The sequence below is a fragment of the Acanthochromis polyacanthus genome, chromosome 15 (genome assembly GCF_021347895.1).
Source record: "Acanthochromis polyacanthus isolate Apoly-LR-REF ecotype Palm Island chromosome 15, KAUST_Apoly_ChrSc, whole genome shotgun sequence".
Classification (NCBI taxonomy): domain Eukaryota; kingdom Metazoa; phylum Chordata; class Actinopteri; family Pomacentridae; genus Acanthochromis; species Acanthochromis polyacanthus.
In genome coordinates, this window is record NC_067127.1 from 2,174,982 (window position 1) to 2,196,886 (window position 21,905).

Here is a 21,905-nt window from a genome sequence, read left to right on the forward strand (position 1 = left end):
ATACAGTTTAGCTGAGGAGAAATTCCATCTTTCTTCTTGCCAAACACACATTTCTGCACAAATAGTTGGCAATCAAGTTGAATTTTATGGACTGTAAGCACCCGATTTGAAATAAAAAGACAATCTCAGTTTCTTTCGTATCAATTTTGATCCCATTTTTCTTTAACCTGTCCACCAGGAAAAGGAAAATGTGATCGGAGTGAAATGTTAAATAACTGGAGGGAAGTAATGTGGGTGGAGCAGAAAAGTCAGATCACAGCAGAGTGAAGTTAGAGCCCACAGATCTGCATTTTTAGTACTTTTTTTTAGAGAATTATATGTTTTTAATAGAGCCCAGATGCCAGGAGGAAGATATAAAAGGAGAGAGAATCCGCTCGGTTAAGTAACGACGTGATCTACGTTTTAATATATTAAAATATATTAACTGGAAACTTCAGCGAGGATTTCTTCTGAACAATAAAACAGAGATCAGCTTTTTTCTCACTTTTTTACTTTTCAAGATGTCTGATTGTTTGTAGAACCTTCTAATTCAGCAGACAACAGGAAGATGAAAGGTTCTAAAAGGTCCCATACAGCTCACCACAATTATAACCTGGACAATATCTTCAGAAACAAATGGAAATGTACCAAATTCATAGGATCAAAAGTTTGTAATTGGACGTCCAACAAAGTAATTTAACAAAAAATATTATTTTTCAACTTACATTTTGTAATTTCCAAGAGGAAAAGAAAAAATGACATGGACAGTAACAAAGGCAGGCCTCCTTCATGTTTGCTTGTCCACCCTTTGGCAGTGATGACGTCCTCCAAACATTTCATGGAGCATCCAGAAGCTTCTTGCTCATAGATGACTAGATCTTCCTTTGCAGGATTCCTTTAGATGGGACTGAGATCAGGACTCACTGCTGCTGCCTCCATTTTTTCCTTTTCAACCATTCCTGTGAGCTTTTGGGTGTGTGCTTTGGGTCTTTATCTTGCTGGAGAACCCATGATCTTTGACAAAAACCTAGTCTTCTTATACTGGGTAGCATATTTCGCTGTAAAATTGGTAATCCTCTGATTTCATGGTTCCTGTGAAGCGATCGAGGTCTCCAGTCCCAGATGCAGCAACATTATGGATCCTCCACCATGATGAACTGTTGGTAGGGTGTTGTTGTTGGTGTGCGCTGCCAAAAAGCTCTATTTTCGTTTCATTTGTCCACAAAACATTTTCCCAGAAGGATTGTGGTTTGTCCAGGTACTCTTTGGCAAAGACCAGTCGTTCCTTTTTATGCCTTTTCTTCAGTAACGGGGTCTTCTTTGGCCTTCGTCCATGAAGCCCTGCGTGGTTTTGTGTGCAGCGTACGGTACGAGTTCAAACCATTACCCCCAGATTGTTCCAGGTCAACGTTTTTTTAAGAAGGTTTGGACGACATTCAAGGAATTTGGATGAATATTGTGTCATTTTGGACAAGTCTTGTTTAATTTTGATTTTTTGAATTTTTTTTAATAAATTCTGAACAATTTTCAAGAAATTTTGGACCATTTTTGAGTCATTTTTTTAAAGGTTTTGGCATTTCAAACACGTTTTGTGCCACGTGGAACAATTTCGGAGTCATTTTGGACGATTTTTGAGTTATTTTGTAGAAGTTTCAAGTTATACTAAAGTTTTTTATTCATGTTAGACAGGTTTTTGTCATTTTGGAGACATTCCAAGAAATTTTGGACTGCTTACGTAATTTTTTAAAATCAGTTTTTCTCATTGTAGACAGTAATTTTAGTCAGATTTTGGGCCAAACTTGACTATTTTTAAGTAGGTTTGGACAAAAATCAAGTGATTTGGATGGAAACTGTGTCATTTTGAAGTTTTGTTTAATTATGAGCATTTTTTTGAGAAATTTTCGAAACATTTTTGTCATTTTAAACAAGATTCACGTTATCCTAGACAAATTTTGAGTGTAGTTAGACAGGTTCTTGACATTTTAAGACAGTTTTAAAGAAAAACACACCCAAGTTATTTGGAGCACATTTAAAAACCCTTTTAGGCTTTTGTCATTTTGGACAATCTCAGTCATTTTCGGGTCTTTGGGTGTTTTACGTGGTATTTTTTTCCACAGTTTGTACCAACCTTTGAAGACTTCCTTCATCAATTTTCCTCTTCCCCTCACATCCAGGCAGGTTCTTGATAGTTCCATGCTTAGCAAACTTAACATTGTGCACCTTTAAAACAGGGATACCAGGGTCCTTGGAGATGGCCTTATATCCTTTAGAAGTCTTATATTTGCAAATAATACCACTTCTGATGTCCTCAGAAGCTCCCTTGTCTTCACCGTTGTGACAAAGGAACAGAGAAAAACATGTTTTACTTTTGAAAACATTAAAGTCCTCGTTTATTGGCTAATTTACGTCATGTGGGCGCTGACAGTTTATCACCAGGTGACTCTAGTTTCTGATTAATTGCAGCTGAGTCAAAATGGGAGTACCGACACCAATGTCACAGCAAAATCTTCCAATTTCCCTATTTTTTTTCCCCACCTATTGCTTTTTTTTTAAAATTGTAGTTTTATCATTTGGTGTCCAGCATCAAACATGAGTTGTCTGTAGACTAAAGCGGTTTCACTAGAGTCCCTTTTTAAGGAGATTTTCTACATCATGTATTTAACTTTCATGGGTGCCAACGATGGTGACCAGGACTGTAAAAAGTACGGAGGGACGAATGCCGAACTGGAAAGTTTAGGATGATGAACTTTTCTTACAAGTAATATAAAAAGAGTAAGCTGAAAAGAAAAAGTGTGTGCTGATCCCTGCTGCTCTGTGACTGTGGACTAAAGAGAATCTGAGGGTCGAAGCCGTTGAGTAGAATCAGCTCGTTAGGTCAACAGAAGGAAGACCGGTTCCTCAGCACGGAGAAGCTGGAGAGGCTGACTCAGCTCATGTCAGTGTGTGAGCGCAGACGATAATATAATGTGCTGCTTATGGCGTTTGGAGTGCATAAATATGCATATGTGCTCTTATTACACGGCCGGTCCGAGCGTCACGTCGGCCCACACAGCTCCATCTGCTCCGACTGATCACAACATGATGCAGGGATTTATGAACCATCATCTTTGATTTGGTGTGTTTCTCTCTGTTTCCTCTGAGGCTCAGAGTGTGTCAAGGTTAAACGGATGTAAAGGCTTTGAGATGACGAGGTGTTGGAGAGAAAAAGGTTAGCAGTCACACATAAAGCTGTCAGTGTATGGAGGACAAACTGCTGGTAGAAAACGCTCTCATTCTGCGTTTGCTGCTGTTTATTTTGATATACATTTAATGCAAAATGGTTTATTTGTATATTAGTTAAACAACTCTGCACCCATACTCTGGAACTCAGTTTCTGAGTCGTTGTGGACAGTTTTCTTGCCATTTTCAACAAGTTTTATATCAGCTTGGATCTTTTCTCGTCATTTTGGATCATTTTTGTGTCTTTGGGATAATTTTAGAGTCAATTAAAACAAATTTCATGTCATTCTGGACTAATTTTCCATAATTATGTATCATTTTCAAGTCATTCTAGATGGGTCAGTATAGAATTGCGAGGCTTTTTGTCACATAGTTTTACTGACATCCAGTCATTTTTTATTAATAAGTGATTGTTTCCATAATAAATAATCCTGTAATTTGTAAAGACATGATCATAATGAACATAAAAAACATACTTTTTTTCATTTTTAATAAAAATGTATGCAGATATATCCCATGGACTTCAAATGTCCCTCAGTTATAGACCAATCTTTGTGTGTTTTATGCACAAATGGAAAACATAATGATTTTTTTTTAGGTACTAAGGAAGCGATGATATCACAGCTCATAGAAAGGTACAAAGCAGTGGGAAGAGAATATGACAGAAGTTAATAAGGAGGGAGACTCTATGAAGAAATGAAAGTCATGTAGACCAGAAAAAAAAATGAGGAAGGAGGATATTTCCCCCTATTTCCAGTCTGGTGGAAATGGGACGCAGTCAGCCTCCAGGCAAGAAAGAAAATCAGCTATACCTTCTGTTATTGTGTCGTTTCTCTCTTTTTTTTTCTCATTTTCCTGAACAAATCAAAAAAAAAAAAAAAACCCAAGAGAGTTGTATGCGTTTGAAAGGCCCAGAAATAATAAAGACTTCACAATTACTTTTGCCCCCTTCGGGAGGAAACAAGTAACAAAGAAAGAAGACGCAGTTTTAAGTCGTGTGTAGCACCTGAGTTCTTCATATACGTCTAAACTCTTATTTTGAAATGTCACAAAGCGTGGTGATAGTTTTTATAGATCGCATTTCTTGGCTTTAATCAGATCAACACGAGAAAGTTCTGGAGCCTCCATCGATCCTGCTTCCGTCCTCGGTTCAGGTTTATAATACAATTTATAAAAAGGCAGCGGCAGACTGAGAACACAAACGGACCATTTAATACAATACTGAAGGACAAAACTCAAGGATTAAATATAATATATAAGCATTTATGTGCCTGAAATTACATAAGACATTAAAAGATGCAAATTTAACTGAACATTTGAGCAACAAAACAAGTAAAAAGAGAATCAAAAGAGTCAGCCAAGACAAAAATAGCAGCAAATATATGTGAAATAATCACATTTTTAGTTGATTCAATACAATAAAACTGTAATTTTACAGTCAGACATTGCTATAGAACTAATAATTATTTTTTAAATTACACATTTTTCTTTTAAGTGGTTAGGTTTTACAGTTTTCAACTGTTTTTGTTTTTTCCTTTTGTATTTTACAGTCAAAATGTAAATTAATACGTTTCTGCTTTTTACTTCACAAATCAATGAGAATCTGAACATAATTAGTAAAGCAAATTATGAACCATTTTTCACAAATTTTCATTCAAAAAATGATAAATATCTGTAAAACAATGATATTCTTAGATAATTTCAATACAGTAAATTAGTGTAGTTAACATTGCAAAAGAACTAATTACCATTTTATCCCAATTTAAAAAAAAAGTTATTTCCATTTTTTAAAAAGTGGACCTTATTTACAAATGTCCTGTTGTTTTTGTTGTTGTTTTTACAGTTAATTTAATTCAATACTTCATTGTCATAATCATGCAGTTATAATAAGACACTGTTTAAAACATCTTAAACTGGCCAAATTAAAAAGTAAACCAGTGAATAAAACTTTCTTTCTGTGATATTATCTGTAACTTAACAAAAATCTGTAAACGACAGTTTCAAAAAATGTCGTTATAAACTGCTAAAAATGTCTCTTTTTTTTTTTACAGTATAGGTCATAAATGATGTGCGAGATCTGTTTTTTACATCTTATATGTGTAGATGTTTAAACAAAGATGCAAAAATAAAGGGGATAAAACCACTGAGACTGGAACAAAGAGACACAAATAAACCTAAAATCTAACTAAAAATGGGTACAGAGCCGTAAAATGCGACATTTCCTTGAATTAAATCTTCCTATGAGTCCAAACAGAGGAAATGAAGTGGAAAAATTCAGGAGAAAGAAACACCGCCTCGCTGACCGTTGGCGACATGAGCAGCAGTAAAAGAGGGATGAAGTGTAAAAACCTCCTGACTGGACGCTCCATAAATCTGCATTCCTATTGGCTGATCAGTGGAATCCAGGCTGGCAGGTTGAGCTGACTCTAAAACTCTGGTCTGGACCGGGTCACTGCCAACGTTAGGGGGTGAAATTCAACCGCCGAGTTAAAGAACCACCAAACACAAAGACAAACAGGACAGCTCCAAACCGCTATAGGGTGAGTTTTCTTTAAAAAAAAAAAAAAAAGACAAATATATATATATCTTAACTTGACTAAAAATGTGCGACAGATAGAAAATAACTCGACTAGCCAATGTTTTAACAACCAGCAGAGATACAGACATTCCTGCAGCAGCTAAAGAGGAAAAGATGGAACGTTGGGAAAAGTCCAAATCTTACCAAGTCTCTTATTTTTAGTCTAAATGTCTCATCCCACTTGATTTCAGATCAATTCACTTAACAAGAGACATTTCAGCAGATGGAGGGACTTGTTTTAAGACAATGCATCTTAAATATCTCGTTAAGTCAAACAATCTTGAAATTATCTTGTTTTGAGTTGAATTTTACAAGAAAACTCAATATAAGTTTAACCCTCGTGTCATCCTGTGGGTCAAATTAACCCGTTTTAAAGTTTGAAAATGTGGAAAAAAATATATTTTCACAGTGAAACTTCCGATGTCCACATTTTAACATGTTTGAGAAATTTTTGAACATTTCTTGGTGGAAAAAAAGAAATGTTAAAAATGTTTCTTAAGAACATTCACAAAGAAATCTATTCTAAATCCAGCAAAATTTCGCTGGATTTTGGTTGATTTTTTGTGAATGTTCTTAAAGAAAATATTAGAAGTTTTACTGATATATATGGAATCACTTTAGATATTTTTAGGATTTTTTGGAAGATTTTTACTAATTTTTAAAAAAATATTTACAAGAATTTTCTTGCTAATTTTGGGGTATTTTTTTAAATAAAATTTTTGAAGGAAATTTTTAAGGAATTATTGGAATTTTCTTTCTGAAGGTTTTGCAAATTTTCAGAATTTTATTTATTTTATTTTTTTTGCTGATCTTTTGGATTTTTTCAGAGAAGGAAACAATATTTTTTGATGCCCGTAAATGAAGACAACAACAGGAGGGTTAAGACACCTAAGCTTGACAATCCTGGTAAAATAGAGCTTAAAATAAGTTTTCCAGTTAATTTTAAGATCTCTATATTCTAAATATCACATCTTATTTCAAGAAATCTTACCAAGACATTTTTCACTTGTTCTATTGGCAGATTTTTCCACTTATTTAAAGGTAAAAGTTCCTTGAAAAAAGTTTGTTTTTCTTGCTTTCAAAGGGGCATTTTTTCCAGTGTAGGGTTGAAATTCAACCATTTGTCTGCCGAGTTAAAGAACAGCCGACCACAAAGACAAACAGGATATTTCCAAAATGCTATAAGGTGAGTTTTCTTTTCCCAAACACATCCTAACTTCATGGCACCTGTAACAGACGGAAAACATGCCACAGATAGAAAATAACGTGAGCAGCCAACGCTTTAACAAGCATCAGAAATACGGACATTCCTGCAGCAGCAAAAGAGCAAAAGATGGAACGTCGGGAACGTCCTAATCAGGCGCTGATGGCCTCCAGATAAGACGGATAATCAGCGACGGGGACGAATGGAGGGAGATGGGAGCAGCGTGTGCCCGAATGACACCCATTCAAGCAGATCAAAAGCTGCGTCCGGGAACCCTCGCACGGCCGTTTGATGTCTGATTGGTGGGGAAATTGTGGGCAATCTAACGTGTGCGTCCGTGTGTGTTTGTTTACGATTGAAGGCGGGAGTGGATGGGATGTGCAGCGGGTGTCGGAGCTTTTCTGGGCGCATGTGTGGAACGCATGTGAAAAACACCACGCATCTGTTTCTGTCAGTGTGTGCGCGAGGAAATGGAATCTGCAGCATCGAACTTCACTTTTATATCTGCCCTCAAATACCTGATATTAATATATTAGAACTGTTATTAACTAAAGGTGCAGTATGCAATCCTAAACCAATACACAATTTATAAACATAATATCTACATATACTGTCAAAATATTAACCCTTTCCTAAATGTTTTTATTAGTCCACCAAGGAATGCAGTGGAGTTATGTGACGATCAACACTGGTCTGTCTGTCTGTCTGTCTGTCTGCCTGTCTGTCTGTCTGTCTGTCTGTCTGTCTGTCTGTCTGTCTGTCTGTCTGCCTGTCTGTCTGTCTGTGTGCAGCATCACTCTAAAACAGACGGACGGATTTGGATGAAATTTTCAGGAAAGGTCAGAAATGACACAAGGACCAAATGATTAGATTTGATCAGTGATGCAGCTTATAGTCTGGATCCACGGATTTGTTAAAGATTTCTATATCACTGCCAGATAGCAACAGAGCGTCACTGTAACCATGACAACCAGTGAACACTACATCAGCTGATTGTGACTCGACTACAAATCCACCGCTGACGACCACCAATGTTTATAAAACTGGAACTGTGAGTAATTCCTAGTTTTTAAAGAAATTTAAATAGTTTGAAGACATTTTAAAGTCATTTTAGATCCATTTTCAGTATTTTTTTTAACATTTCTCAGCCATCCTAGACTATTAACTCATGTTGGAAAGGGTTTGAACAGTTAAGGAGGATTTTTTTAAACAAGTTCTGGACAAATTTCAGTAATTTCTAGTCATTTTGGACACGTTTCGGGTGTTGTTTTGACAAATTTTGACAACATTTAGAGAATATACTTATTTTATGAGGCCAGACTTGAGTCATTTTGGATGTGCTTTTATTGTTTTTAGTATTTTTTTTTAACCCTTCTCAGCCATCCTAGACTATTAGCTCTTTTTGGACAAGGTTTGAACAGTTAAGGAGGATTTTTTGAGCTCTGGACTAATTTGACTCATTTCTAGTCATTTTGGGCATATTTCAGGTCATTTCTGACAACATGCAGAGAACATACTTATTTTATGAGGTCAAATTTGAGTCGTTTTGGACGTGTTTTTATTGTTTTAAGTCATTTTTGGAACCCTTCTAAGCCATCCTAGATGTTTAACTCATTTTGGACAGATTGTGAACAGGAAAAGAGGATTTTTTTAGCAAGTTCTGGACAAAATTCTAATCATTTTGAACAAATGTGGAGATTTATTATAATTTTTCTGTCATTGTGAGATACTGACATGGCATCACTGTAACCATGACACTACATGATCACATGATTGTTATCCTACTATGGACATTCTTACATTTTTTCTATAATTGTACTAGAAACTCCACATAACTTAACAAAACTGCAAACGTATGTAAAATAGCTTAACCTCAGATCACCTTTAGTTTCCATCACAGAGACGCTGTATCCACACTTTTACTTTCACCCGTGGTTCGTTACTACTTGTGATTTTCATGATGGAGGAAATAAAACACGAGTGTTGGGTGTAAATGTGAGACAAGGAGTTCAAACAGAAAGAGCAGGACCTGTGGTGACTTTCTGTTTGGTTTTTATCCCAGTTATTCACTAAAAACACACACACACATATGAATCCACACACCTCCCACTCCGATCCACAGTCCTCTGTCACAACCCAAACGTTATTCCAGCTGATTAGACGCCAATTCCCATCAAGAGCAGCCTGCGAGGCTCTTCCCCACCCTGATTAACGACAACCACCGTGCACTGCAATGTCTTCAGTATGTGTCTTTTTCCATCAGTTCATCTCTCTGCTGCTGTCTCCTGGAATCATTTCTCACTCTCTGACTTATTCTCTCTGTACTTTCACTCAGTCTTCTGTCTTCCTCTTTAAATTTTTCCTCTTTGTAATAAGGTTTCCTTTAGATTGTGACCACCAACACTTTAAAGAAAACTCAACATTGACCCAAAATGCCAAACAGAGCCATCTGGGGTACCATTTTAAATCACGTCAGAACAAATCTAACAACTAAAAGAAGCTATTAATAGCCTGATGAATGGCAATTATAATCAATTATCTCAATTATAATCAGTCGTGCCACCCTGAAAATCGCTGTTCTCTAGAAAAAAAGTCAACGGTTTTGTCCAGAAATCAATCAGATCCAGTGGAAACTAACAGACGGACCCATTTCCTGCAATTACTGTGATCTAGCATTTGTGTTTTGAAGACTTCTTTAACTCTACAGGGATGAAATAACTGTCCAGTTTTTCACTAAACCGATCACAGTCGTGTTGGGAGCTGCTAAGCCCGGGGTGCAGGGATGGTGCCCTCTAGAACAGCTATAAGGGAAGATCAGCACTGTTATTAAAATATGGAATTTACCAAAACAACCAAGTAGGGCTGCTTTCTTGCATCTATATCTATCCCAATCTGTCATTGTCAGTGTGTAGGTTGTTGCTCAGAGGTCATTGGACAAACAGTCCATTAAATGTCCACATCTGGGCCAGTGGTGACCTCCTCCATCTTCTAGTAACCTCAGAATGAACATTTTCATCCATTATGATCACAAATTAACCCTGATAATGTTAGTATTCTCTTGCAGTTGTATGAATAAGTGTCCAGTGAAGAGTACCAGGGTGTATTTTAACCTTTTCTTACCTAAGCAAGTGCATTTTGGTGCCTAAATGTGCCCAAAGACAGAGAAAAACTGTGAGTAAAAGTCAAAACAACACTTAAAAACATAAAACTATGGTTCTGGTCTCCAATGGGACTCAAACTTGTGTCTCCTGGCGGAACACTTGCTGCTCACTTCCAACATATGTGCACTGATTTCCTTTGCATGTGCTAAAAGGCAACATCACTATCAAGTCTTCATAGAGTAAATCAAGAGATCTATTCTAATCTTTTAAGCAACTGCATGGTTGCCAATAGAAATTCTAATTCTAAGATAAACATTTTAAGCTGCAAACATCATACTGATGTGTTAGGATGACTTACTAAAGTTGTATCAGAGTAATATCATGCATAATTTAAACTCTAATGTCTGTATTAGCTGGTCCTAAAAATAAATTTAAGTTCTATCTATTCATCTATCCATCCATCTATCATCCATCCATCATCTATCCATCCATCTATCTATCTATCTGTCTATCTATCCATCCATCATCTATCTATCTATCCATCCATCCATCCATCTATCCATCCATCATCTATCCATCCATCTATCCATCTATCATCCATCTATCATCCATCTATCTATCATCCATCTATCCATCCATCTATCTATCTATCTATCATCCATCATCTATCCATCCATCTATCTATCTATCTATCTATCTATCTATCTATCTATCTATCTATCTATCTATCTATCCATCCATCCATCATCTATCCATCCATCTATCTATCCATCCATCTATCCATCTATCATCCATCTATCATCTATCCATCTATCCATCCATCTATCATCCATCTATCCATCTATCATCCATCTATCATCTATCCATCTATCCATCCATCTATCATCCATCTATCCATCATCTATCATCTATCCATCTATCATCCATCTATCATCCAACTATCATCCATCTATCCATCCATCCATCTATCATCCAACTATCATCCATCTATCCATCCATCCATCTATCATCCAACTATCATCCATCTATCCATCCATCCATCCATCCATCCATCCATCCGTCAACCAAAATTAACGTATTTGTCACTAAAAGTGTCATTTTGTCGACCAAAGCACAGAAATAAAGTCGGTTCCTGCTTCTGTAAGTCAGACTCAGAATCACGGCATCTTTCAGTCCAGATGTTCCATGCTTTGGACTGCGAGGGAACGATTAAAATTTCTGCTTTACAAGACTTTCAGATGATTATTAGAAGATGCATAAAAACAAACAAACCATGTAGAGAAAATCTGCGGCTTTACAACTTTTCTTTAAACACAAACACGGAGGAGCGCTGTGGCCACATGTCTCTGCACTCCGACTGCAGCTGTGCCCAGATGTTGCACACTGACAAGACCAGAGCCAGCCGTGTGTGTGTGTGTGTGTGTGTGTGTGTGTGTGTGTGTGTGTGTGTGTGTGTGTGTGTGTGTAGGACTGCTAGCTATTTCCTGAGCTGTCTGTTGTTATGGTAAGTGCAGCTGCTTTCCTCCGTGCTCCCATATAATAGAAACGACTGACATTTAAATGCCGACTCCTGTGTGGCAGAAAGACTAATGCCTCCACCGTGCACACCAACGTGCGCTCGTTCTGCTATAATAAGGGGTTTCGTGTGCGTCTGAGCTACAGTTACATCTGTCCGATAGGATCGTCTGCGTGTTTCTGCCTCCATCCTCTCATTACCTAAATTCATATTATCTTAGGAGTAAAGCTGGAAGGCAACACATATTTAATTTAAAATTCAATCTGCTGACAAAAACAGAAAGCTTTTCCAAGTGATGCCGAAGTCTTAAAAGTTTTCTGATTGATTTTCCGTCTCTCAGGCATCCAGTGGGTTCCATTAAAATAAATTCTTCATGAATGCGATATGACTCAGACTATAAAGGGGTTTTTTCTTCTGAAAGTGTGAACCGACCTGAGATGTAGTGCATACTAATACGCTGTTTAGAGGTGAAACTGGCAACAGAGCTGCAGAAAATCTGCACATTTTTGAACAAACTCTTACTGTTGGAGTGAATTCTTTACATCTGAGGTGAAGAATCGCGTCTGTCTGTGCTCTGAAAGATGATGTTTCAACTTAAGTGTCAGTCGTAAACTCATTTTAGGTGTTACAGAGCTGTCTTCGAACTTTATGTATGCTAATTTGAAAGGTAACCCTCCATCACTGCAGCCTGATGACAGAATCTACGGCTGAGAGAAAAATAAAAAACATTGCTGTGTACTCTAGTATTTTACTTTATGATCAAAGCGACAAAAAAGTAGACAAACAACACAAGCGAGACAAAAAACATTTAACGACGAATAAAGTAAAACATAAAATGACAAAAATAAGACAAAAAACGCGAAAAGGAAACACAAAACGGCAAAAACGAGAAGCAAAGTGACAAATACATGACAAATGTCAGACAAAAAAACAACAAAAACAAAACAAAATATTACAAAAATGAGAGACAGAATGACAAAAGAACAATCTAGCATTTTACTTTCTGATCAAAACGACAAAAAAGTAGACAACACAAGCGAGACAAACACATTTAACGACGAATACACCCCGTCAAAAGTTTTGAGACAAGTTCTAATTTATTTGAATGAGAAAGTGTCTCAAAACTTTTGACAGGCTGTGTAAAGTAAAACATAAAATGACAAAAATAAGACAAAAGGAAACACAAAACGGCAAAAACGAGAAACAAAGTGACAAATGACAAATGTCAGACAAAAAACAACAAAAACAAAACAAAATATTACAAAAATGAGACACAGAATGACAAAAGAACAATCTAGCATTTTATTTTCTGATCAAAACTTGTCATGGCCTAGAAATTAGTTTAAATTCATAGTTTTACGAATTTGCAATCTGCAGTTTATGTTTTACTACGAGGCACATTTGGCTGAAATAACTTTATTAGCATCGGGGTTTGGAGCGTGACGACATCCTCTGAGGTGCAGAATGAAGGAGGCTGAGTTTGTGTGTCGGCGCTGAACTAATCAGAGTTAAAGTCGCAGGAAAAGGCAGATGTGTCTTTTCTGTGTGTGCGTTTTGTGTATGCGAGAGAGGGGCTGGTTTGATCTCATGTTGGAGTGTGTAAAAAGATTTTCCATCCATTAGTGTGGCCGCGCTCCCAGACACACACACACACACACACAAAAACACACAACCTCGAAGGAAAGTCGCACCGAGTTCCAGCAACTTATAACTCAGTAAGTAAATATAGAATCCTGTGTGTGATTTATCAGGTCTGGATGTGTGTTTGGTGGAAGGTACTCACCTACTCATCGCACAGCCGGGATCCGACCAGGAGAACCAACAGCAGCGAAAAGAAAAGAGAAGAAATGAAGGAATTAGTGCAAAACTGACAGATAGAAGAGTGGTTTTAGAATGGGGACTGGTGGCTCTGTTTCTGCTGCCATATTTTAAATTAGTTTAACATGTTTCCATAAAACTGCAAAAAAAATAAAAAATTGAACCCAAACTACAAACTAACTTCTGCCAGTCTGTCCTCCTCCAACCAGAAGAAAAGCATTTCTGCTGCTTTACTTCTTGCATCATGAGCTCAGTCAATTATTATTATTTACACTGAGGGATGCAAAATAGTGTAAATGTTTGTTCGATTTCTCTGATTTGCTCACAGCTTTCTGATTAAATTCTGTTTTATTCATCGTGCGACCGCAATGTTTTCAGCAACACGTTGGAAAACTAAACAAAAAATGCAACCACTGCCGTTTCTGCATCGACGAGGGTCTGCGTCACATCAGTTTCAATTTCATAAAAGCCCGTGCAGCTCCGGATTTGAAACCACCGGGACTCTCTGCGCTGCAAACATTTTGATTGCAAATATTCCAATAAAAGAAATGGAGCCCAAAGCAAACTTTTGCAATGAGGAGAGACCGTCTGAGGAGATTCACGTCTTTAGAAGCTTCACTCAGAACTGCAACCACTGGCTTTAAACTACACAAACAGCTCTGCATACAACCAACATGACATTTTATCATGTGAAAAACAATGACCAGTCCTCTCTCAAGCAAACACAGAGACACTCATGCCTGTTTCTGCTCCAGTATTGTAATGACCTCCTATGTAGTCGGCTGTATTTCCACTTCAGCAGCTCAGAGGGAGAACACGAAATGCAGCAAATTTAAAGACCCGGCACCGGCCTAATGTGGAATTGGTTTTATTTGTTTACAAAGCTCTTAACGGTATTCATCAGATTTGCTTTTTTCTTACAAACCCTCTACAACCCTTAGATCTTCCACTGGTGGCATTTTAAGGGCATCAAAAGAAGCTGTTTGTGCTGTTTTATCAGTTTTTATTTAGTCCTTTCATCTTTTGCGTTAGACTTGATTTGCATTAAAAGCGGTGTATGAATATAGAGCTGTAAGTGAAGTAGTCTTTGTAGAACACGGTAGGAAGCTCTAAAATCTCCAGATATCCTGTGTTCCCACAGTGTTCAGAACATCTCAGAAATCATCACATGTGCATGATGGTACAGTCTGAATGAAACACAATCACACTGTCTGGGAGGACATCCATGGGATATATCTGCATACATTTTTATTAAAAGTTTAAAAAATATGTTTCTATGTTCATTATGATCATGTCTTTACAAATTCCATAATTATTTATTATGGAAACAATCACATTAATAAAAAAAAATGACTGGATATCACTAAAACTTCAACTATGTGACAAAAAGTCCCGCAACTATATATTGATCTGTCCAGAATGACTTGATAATGATCCAAAATTATGGAAAATTCGTCCAGAATGACATGAAATTTGTCCTAAATTACTTGAAAATTATCTAAAAGACACAATAATGGTCCAAAATGACAAGAAAAGATCCAAGCTGACATAAAACATGTTGAAAATGACAAGAAAATTGTCCAGATCAATCTATAACTGAGGGACTTTTGAAGTCCATGGGATATATCTGCATACATTTTTATTAAAAGTAAAAAACTAATATTTTTTATATTCATTATGATCCTGTCTTTACAAATTCTATACTTATCTATTATGGAAACAATCACTTATGAATAAAAATGACTGAATATCACTAAAATGTCAATTAAATAACCGTCTGAATTTAACACCAACCACCTTCTAATGAGCTAAACAACAATAAAATGAGCTGATTCAGAAATAGTTTGGATTGTGTTCTTTTCATTAGGTCGAGATAATCATGACAGATATTTATCTTTTGCCAATATATCCAATTTTTTATGAAAAATAACAAATTAAATCACTTTCCACTAAGTCCCCCGTTACAAAAACTCCTCTCCAGGAAGTGTGTTAATTCCAGATCACATGACCTGCTCCACATGATGTCATTTCCTCCTGAAGAAAAGACTGGAAGACTCCAAGGCTTTCTGACTTATTTCCTATAAAGTAGTCAACAGGTTGAGTATGATATCTTCAGAAACAACTTTACATTGCATATAAAATATTTGGAAGAATCTTTCTCTAATAATGTTGATTTTAGGCCAGAAAACAGCAAAAATGTCGACTATGTGACAGTTAAATATCACTTTCCTGGATCTATTTGTAATTTTTCCTCCATTTCTTTCATTTAAACCTGTTAATAACTGGATTAGAACTCAGGTCTTCTCCAGGACACTCAGACTGATCTTGTTTTATGACAGAGGCCTAAAATCAAACTCACACAGCTCTCACACACACCTTATTTCTTAGAAATAGTTTTGGTACTTAGGCTGAAATGTTGCTGTCATTTTTCAAACTGAAACAAACCAAACGGACACCTCAGCGCCTCAATAAACTCTGCTCTGTGTCAACTCGGAGTCGGGACTCGAGCTCCACGGCCTCGAACTGTATAAAATTAGAGCTTATTTTATTGTTGGAGTCGTTATAAGTCTTTTATCGGAGAAAAAAAATTCCTCGGATGTAAAGCAAATGCAATCACGGCTTCCCTGGAGGCGGATAATCTACACAGTAAATGTTTAATCATGGCTGTGTGATGTGACTGTGAGCAGCCTGCAGCCTTGTTGTGGAAAAGAGCACTACGTAATGGAACATGAGGGGTCTCGTGTCTGGCGTACTACTGTAGCTGTGTTTCAGTAGTGGTGTCTGTAGCTGTGGTCTGGACAGCGTCACAGGCTGCGGTCAGCGCTGCAGAGTCTGGATTATGCACTATTTACACTTCTCTGCAAACACACACAAACGCACACCGACACCGAGGGGAGAGTGCGGCCGTGTAACGCAGCACAAGCGTGTTTTACAACCCCGCGGTGGCAAAGAGAAAGTCAGTCCTGTTTATGTGCACCGAAAACACAAATTTACCTCAAAGGGTTTTAAGAGCACTGCAAAAACTCAAAATCCTACGAAGTCAGTTTGTCATATTTTCAGTCAAAATTTCTCATCCCACTGGATTTAAGATAAATTCTCTTAACAGGACACATTTCAGCAGATGGAGGGACTTGTTTTAAGACGATGCATCTTGAATATCTTGTGAAGTCAAACAATCTTGAAATTATCTTGTTTTAACCCTCGTTTCGTCCTGCGGGTCAAATTGACCTGTTTTAATGTTTAAAAATGTGGGGAAAAAAAAGATATATTTTTACAGGGAAAACTTCCACATTTTCAAATTTTTGGGGGGAAATTTTTGAACATTTTTTGATGGAAAAAAAAATTAGGGATGCACCTAACGACGCGTCGACGAGTCGTCTGAGCACGATACGTCATCAAAAGCGGAAGTGAGCGCGCAATGCAACAGAAATCACCTTCTGACCGGAGCGCGGAAGATGGACGGATGTCGGCACTGCATCGTGCATGTATTATGTATGCACGCTGCAGCGCGGACCTCCGCGTTTAGATACAGCTGTGTAGTAAACGCTGACATCCGCGTTTACTGCATAGCAATAGAGTAAAGCAAAAACCTGCCTAGTGCGATATGATGGCAAGATAAAACAAGTCACTTAGGTTTTAGTTTGCACATCTAGACGCTTAAGTGTCTAACCCCCTGTGCTGTAACATAATAAGTCTACTTTATCTCCATCAGAAAAACGTCTCGTGAAATTAATCAGACGTGTTGAAAGCATAATTCTGTGAGCAGGAACCCTGATTTCCCTCGGCGCTTTGGTTTTCCTGACAGAACTGATTTACTCTTAGGAGTCGCGCTGCAAATATCAGTTTACACTTTGGGGAGAAGCCGTCCTCAATTAACCTCTTCAGATGGGGTTTTTTTTTTAGCCTTGCATTCAATAAATGCTTCTATGACAACCTCCAATGCCTCTGAAGGATTCATGGGCTGATTTTTGCCACGCTGACATAAAAGGAGCAACTTATTGTCACATATATGGATAAAAATAGCTGGGTCAGATAGTCTATAGACAGTATCTGACGGGGATTTCTTAACCCTCGAGTTGTTCTGCAGGTCAAAATGACCCGTTTTAAAGTTTGAAAATGTGGGGGAAAAATATATTTTCACAGTGAAACTTCTGACGTCCACAATTTCAACATTTTTGGGAAATGTTTGAACATTTTTGGTGGAAAAAAGAAATGATAAAAAATAATGTTTCTTTAAGAACATTCACAAAAAAATCAACCAAAATCCAGCAAAATATTAGAGAAATATTTGAAATTCTACTGACATATATGTAATCATTTTAGATATTTTTAGGATTTTTTCTGGAAGATTTTTAGTAATTTTTTGCGAATATTTACACAAATGTTCTTGCCAAATGTGCAGGATTTTATATATATATATATTTATTAACTTTTAAGGGAAACTTTTAAGGAATAATTAGAATTTTCTTCCTAAACGTTTTGTAAGTTTTCAGAAATTTGAAGATTTTTTTTTTCACGAAACAATATTTTCTGGTGCCCGTAAATGAAGACAACAGGAGGGTTAATGATTTCTGCAAGTCAGAAAGGAGAAGAAGATGCTGAGGAACTGGGATATTGTGGATAAAAATGGATAAGTGTCCCCGTTCATCTGTGCGCCCATCTCGACTGCTTTGGTCTGAAGCGTCTCTATCGGCTCTCTCAAATGTCAGATCATATTTAGAAACACTCCTGGCTGCCGTGTGTTTGTCTTTCTGCGCTCCTGTGTGAGTTTTGTTGTGAAAACGTCACAAACACCTGCTGGCCGAGGCGTCTCTGGGCCATCTCGCCTCCAAAGCAGCATCTCAGCAGCTGCTCCGGAGGCGTCGCCGGAGAGGATCGCTCTCTTCCCGCTGGACGTCTGGAAGCGGCAGGGCGTGGCAGTGTAAAGGATACGCCTTCCTTTTTTAACTGCCCTACATTCCCTCTGTACACACACACACACACACACACACACACACAATGCTGTCTTCATGTGAGTAATGACCGGACAATCTCATGTGGTCTGCGACCTCTGAACTCTCGTCTCCAGGCCGGGGCCCACGCCGGTGGAGGTTTCAGCATCTGGAACGTATTCCCACTCCACCGCCGTTTATGGTAGAGCCGTCACCAGCAGGATGGATGGACACTTGTGGAGCCCCTCTGCCTTTAAAAGCCCCATCAGAGAGGCCCAGCCCGGGTGAGCAGGCGACCAAGCGGTGACCCCCAGATGCACCCATTAACGGGCTCCTAGAAGGGGTCACGGCCCTATTTACCGGCCCTAATGGTCCTGAAGGCTGGAGGGGGCCTGAGAGGAGGGATCATGAGGGAGCTTTTAGCCGCCACCATGCAGATGTTCAGGGTCTAATGCAGGGGTGTCAAACATGAGGCCCGTGGGCCAAAAGTGGTCCTCTAGAGGGTCCAATCCGGCCCTCAAAGTGTAAAAATTCCTGAGAAGACATTAACTGCAGATTGTAAATTAGTAAAACTATAAATTTAAAATAATTTCTAGACCATGACACGTTGTTTGGATCATAAAGTAAAATACTAGATTGTTCTTTTGTCATTTTGTGTCTCATTTTTGTAATATTTCGCCTTGATTTTGTTTTTTTGTCTAATTTTTTGCCTTGTGTGTCATGTTTTTTGTGTTTTGTTTGTCATTTTTCTCATCTTGTGTTTAATTTTTGTCTCGCTTTTGTCTTTTGCCTATTTTTTTGGCATTTCTTTTTTGGCATTTTTTGTCTCGTTTGTGTTATTCGTATAACTTGTTGTCTTGTTTTTGTTGCTTTATAACTTTTTTGTCTGATTTGTTGTCTCTTTTTGTTTGTTTCATGTCGTTTGTCTCATTTTTTGTCATTTTGTGTCTCATTTTTGTTTCGTTTTTTTGTCTTTTTGTCTGACTTATCATTCGTCTCATGTTTTTGTCGTTTTCTCGTTTTTGTTGTTTTGCGTTTCCTTTTTCTGTTTTGTGTCTCATTTTTGTAACATTTTGTCTTGTTTTTGTTGGTTTTTGTCTGACTTTTGTCGCTTCGTGTTTTTTTTTGCCTCACTTGTGTTGTTGGTCTTTCATTTTTGTTATTTTGTTTCTCGCTTTTGTCATTTTCTGTCTCATTTGAGTCATTTGTCCATTTTTTTGTGGCTTGGTCACTTTTCTGTCTAATTTTTTTGTCTCTTTTTTGCTTTATTACAATTTTTTTGGTGTTTTGTCACGTTTGTGACATTTTGCCTCTGATTTTGGTAATATTTTGTCTTGTTTTTGTTGTTTTTTGTCTGACTGTTGTCGTTTTGATCATAAAGTAAAATCCTCTCCGGTTCAGTTCCAGATGACTAAATGTTGTGTTCCTTTGTAGACACTCTGTGATCTGGAAGTTGTAATGTGGAAATGATAAACCGAGGATGAATGTTGATGAAACTGAACTTATTTTTCTTCATAAATTTCAGGTTGTTCATGATGTTTAGTCAAAAGATAATTCCTTAAATGTGAACATCTTCTTAATGTACTTTTGTTGCACTAAGACAAAGGAAATATTTGGAGTTATTTATAGGTTGCTATGCTGTGACTTTACAGGTCACTGGAGATCAAATTGGGCTGAATGTGGCCTTGAACTAAGATGAGTTTAACACACCTGTTCTAATGTAAAAGTAGCTGCTTGGTAAAGTCAGCGAGATGCTAAACCACCTCTGCTTCTCTTCATGTGTATTTTCTTTCTAGATTCATACTAGCAGCAGACTAAACTACAGAAACGCTGCGAGTAAATGGATATAAAGTAAGAATACATGCGCCCGGAAAAGCCGCAAAGCTTGTTTGTAGTCATGTCAAAATACTTGTTAGAACCCAGTGAAGCACTTTTAAGGCACTTGTAAAGCAGCGTAAACATCATAAGTCTTTTGTAATTGTTGCTATGGGAAAATTCAGAAAAAGACGGCTGGGTGAGGAGGCTGCAGAGTCGACACACAGCCTCTAAATCAGAGCGTTCAGTCAAACAGCCGGCCTAAACTCTGGGTAACAGAGTTCAGATTTATCCCGTCTCTCTGTGTGTTCTGTGTGTTTTACCTCGGGCCGGGGGATTTTAGGGATGCAGGAATTTTCCACTCTGGGATCAGCGAAGTTTTACATTCAGCGCACGGAGCAGCCACAACATTAAAAGCACCTGCAGGTCAACCGCGGTGCAAACAGAACGGGTCTGACTGGAAGTCTGCAGGCCGGTCGGCGTCTAGAGCTTCTCTGTTTCACTCACTGTCCTGTTAGAGGAGGCTGTTGCCATGGCGGATGACTGTGCAACAATATTTTGGTGTTTGGTTCACGTCAAACTAGCGTCCGTACGATTTCCACGAGCGCAGATTTCAAAGAAGAACATTTCATTCTGATGAGATTATCCCTCTTATTGTTGTGGTTGACTGGATCTAAAGTCAGTCACACTTTCATTACTTTTAACGGTGTTACATTATTACAAAAGAATAAAAGTCCTGTAAAAAATTAATCAAAATTTTTTCAGTGTACTATTTACGCATTAAATTAGTTCATCCTCACTTTTAATTGATGATTACAGCTACTGGGAATAACAGTTAATTAAATTTTATGTCAGCTGAACCACATAATATTTAAAAACATCCAAAAGACAAACTGAGTAACGACTCGTAGCAGTTGGAAAAAAGTGCATAAAGTAAATTATAAGAAAGCAAAATCAACCAAGTGTCTCTCTTAATAATAGACTGAATAAGCCATAAATTATTTAAAAATACACTAAATTCTACAGTAATTACACAACATGATATTACATAACGTTCATTTGGCAGATTTTTGTGTCCAAAGCTGTTTAGAATATCTGCATTGAGCTTCACGTACTTTTAAATTTATGCTAATAAACTGAAATAAATCCCTTTTATAGCGGTAACTGTATAAAAACTGAGTGAATAAAGCCTCATACTGACAGCTCCACACAGGACTAACGCTTCAGAGGATGAAGACGTCAAACGATGGACGGCAGACAGCTACTTTTAGGAACACGGTTTTGGAAAATAACTGCAGATAAACACAGTTTGTTTGCGCTAAAAGCCTAAAACCAGCAGCCGCCACCCAGAGCTATCAGGGTGTGACTGTGGCTTTTCTCCTAAACGCAGACAAATGGAGCACTCAGATTGAACAGCGCTGCTCTTAAACGACTGCAGGTCCAAACAACCTGTATCTGAGGGGTGACAGCAAGGAGGTCTGAGGTCTAGTCTGGATTCTATTTCCACTCTTTTACTGGATCTATTTCGGGCAGTGGGCTCCACTGAACTTGAGATAACCCTTCTGGTAAGAGAGGCTCTAAATGCAGAGCTTTGTCTTGTCAACAAGGCTTTTTGTTTGGACACTTTTCGCAGATTGGGTTCATTAAACTTTCGTGCTAGAGTGAGGAGGAGGAGGAAGCGTGTCGGGGAAGTGAACCAGGAGGAAGTCGGATCCACAGTCGGTTATTTACTGAGAACTGAAGA

At 37.8% G+C, this 21,905-nt stretch overlaps 2 protein-coding genes across 2 annotated transcripts in view; one reads left to right on the forward strand and one right to left on the reverse strand.

Moving 5' to 3' along the window:
• slc17a5 (solute carrier family 17 member 5) overlaps window positions 1-21,905 on the forward strand; it is a 950,640-nt gene that overhangs the window by 131,924 nt on the left and 796,811 nt on the right. The gene's annotated exons all lie outside the window — the stretch shown is intronic.
• Window positions 1-21,905, reverse strand: part of kcnq5a (potassium voltage-gated channel, KQT-like subfamily, member 5a) — a 157,503-nt gene that overhangs the window by 64,236 nt on the left and 71,362 nt on the right.